Below are 2,772 nucleotides of genomic sequence, written 5' to 3'. Positions count from 1 at the left end.
TGAAGCGGGGCGGGGTGAGGGACCCGGATGCCCGGGCAGCCCCCGCCCACCTTGCTAAGGTCGCTGCTTCAGAGTCTGCAGTGCGCAGGCGCGGTGCTCTGTGGCCGGGCCTGGTCCCGCCGCGCCCTCTGGGGAAATCCCGCGGGCGGAGCTGCCACGCATAGACCCTATCAATCTGTTTAGTATTTTTGCGTGTCCTATACTCATTTTAAAAAGTGAAAGCTCGGATTGCCTCCTCTTTTCTGGCATCCAGCTTGCCAGTCCCCGGGGGCACAGGAGTGCCTATTAGTTTGATGGAGATACGGTGCACAATACCCCCTTCCTCCATCTGTCTCTCCTGCAGCATGTCCTCTCAGCTGAGTGCTGGCACCTCAGTGATGAATGAGACCCAGAATCTGCCCAGATAGTAGAGGGAAGTGTGCAGGAAAGACTACATTCCTTTGTTTATTTGCATTGACCTAGTCCCCTCAGCCTTGAGCTCCCATTCCATAGGGCAAGCAAGAAACTGACCTTGATTTTGGGTGGAGTTCAGCCTTTCCTGTAATTCCAAGGCATATGATCTATCTAGTGCAGCTCCAAGGATCTGGGAAGGCCTCTCTAGCAGGCAGTGTATTCTGCGGAGACACCCTCCTGTTCCCAGACCCTTGGCTCCGCCAGAAAACTGGTGATGCTGGGAAGCTGCTGCAGGCCTCACAGCCAAGCTTTCTGCGGCTCCTCAGCTGAGTGTGTGGGCACTGCAGCTCGGGGCTTACCGAAATGATTGCCCCCCTTTCCTTCAGTTTCCATGTCCCCCTCTTAGGTTCTCTTTTCTTTCACCTTCCAGTCTCCCTCAAACTATAAACAGCTCAGTGGCTTATTGTTGGGAAGCATAAGTCATCATGGAAAGTGCCTGCAGGCAAGTTCCTTCTGCTCTGGCAAACCATAAACCTCCAATGCAAGGGAGAAGTAAAGACAGATGTCAGTGAATATCTCAAGAAGTTACCCAATGGTCACAATCCCCCAAGTGAGAGATAGACGTGCCATGTAAAGTGAGGCAAAAGGAAGGGTGTGGGAGATCCATTCTTCTGAAGTTGCCTGCAGCAGGAGGGCCTTCTCAACTAATTTGCTGATGCTTCTTACTCTAAAAAAGGCCTCCTCGGGGCTGTTGCTGAAGTCTCAATCCATGCTCATGCAAATAAACATTCATGATAGATAGGCACATCTGCCCACATTTGTCATTTTCCCTTTTCCTGCACTTTTCCCTGGATTTTCCAGCCATTTCCTGAGCAGCACTATGCTGTTTCACCCTTAGTGCCTCTCTTCTTGCTGTTCTCTTTACTATGAAAGCAACGCTTACCTAGGAACACTGAAAAAATCACTATTTAATGAAGTCTTCTTTCCTGTCCCCATCTTGTTGATGGACTTTCTTTTGGAATCTTCACCTGTGCCCTGTACCCACTTTCCTTTTAGTATCAGGTACACTTAGGGTTCCAGCTTGTTTGCATATTTTCTTTCCCAACCAGAATGTGAACCCTTCAACAGTAGGAACGATGTTTCCTCAAGTCCTAGCAGGTGCTGGTGCACAGTGGGCATGCAATGTTGTTGGGGAGGTAATGTTCTCAGGTGGGCCAGAGAAGCTCCAAAGTGGAGAGAAAGGCTGAGCTCCCTTTTCTTTCTCCTCCTTTCTTGTGGTTTCCTTCCCCTGACCCATCTTTGGAAACCTGTTTTGTTTGTTTAGAAAGCTTGGCTAGAAATTTGCTAGTTCGAACAGGTTATAGAGTAGAGTCTTCCCTTGGGACTGAACAGGCGGAACATGGCCTCACAGTTTCCACAATATATATGACAGGATACTGCCCTTCCACCCCCAGAAGCAAATTATTCCTTGTCCCCCTTAGAGGAGAAGTTAGGGTTTGGGGTCTCCTGGTATTTTCAGCTGGGGATTCATCTGCTGGACCATTATCCTATCTGCCTAGTGATACAGAAGGTTCTACAACTCCCTCACCACTCCCAACCACCCTCCTTCTCTAGGGAAAATGCATGTTAGGGTGGGATGTGGGTACATTCAAGGAGGTCTGGGCAGTTTAGGTGGGTATGTCAAACAACAGGCATCCAGGACTTGAAGCAGTGGCTTTCTCAACTAACATGGTCTCTTGTTCCGCATGGGGGAAGAGGGGACAGGAAAGGCTTCACTGTTTAGGACTTAAGAGAATGTCCCTCTTTCTATTTACCCTCCTCCTAGTCCTCTCCCATCTCGTACTTTCTTCAGAGCATTTTCATCATCTCCAACCCAGTCTCAGAAAACTCTGTCACTACTCACATGGTCAGAAGTCCTTAAAGACTCCCTTACCTTCTGGAAAAGAGATATTTTCTAATTTTAAATCAAATGTCTGTGACTAATGTGGAATAGCAGCTTTCTGGATGGTAACTGTAGTGGGAACAGAGGCTGGTTTTAGTTGGATCTGTTGCTCAATACAAGATTTTTGAATAACTGCCAGATTGATAAAGGTGAAAACAGTCTTTCAAGCAGAAGCTAGAAATCAAAGGTTGTCCACAGCCAAACTCCTCTCCCTGTCCTCCCAACGTGGTGGGGCTTATCCATCTGTTAAGTAGTAGGCACTATCCCAGTAAAACATCCTTGTATTGACCAATCCTTTGACTACTTAATTACCTAGAGCTCTGAATATCCCTTCAAGGGCTATTCATTCAAACCATTCCATGCTTTGACCCCTTGGACTGGGTCAGCAGAAGAGTCCCACATTTTTATAAGAGCCTGAGGTATAGCTCTATGTTCCC

Source organism: Pteropus alecto, unplaced genomic scaffold (assembly GCF_000325575.1).
Source record: "Pteropus alecto unplaced genomic scaffold, ASM32557v1 scaffold45, whole genome shotgun sequence".
NCBI classification, from domain to species: Eukaryota; Metazoa; Chordata; class Mammalia; order Chiroptera; family Pteropodidae; genus Pteropus; species Pteropus alecto.
This window is presented reverse-complemented; position numbering follows the sequence as displayed.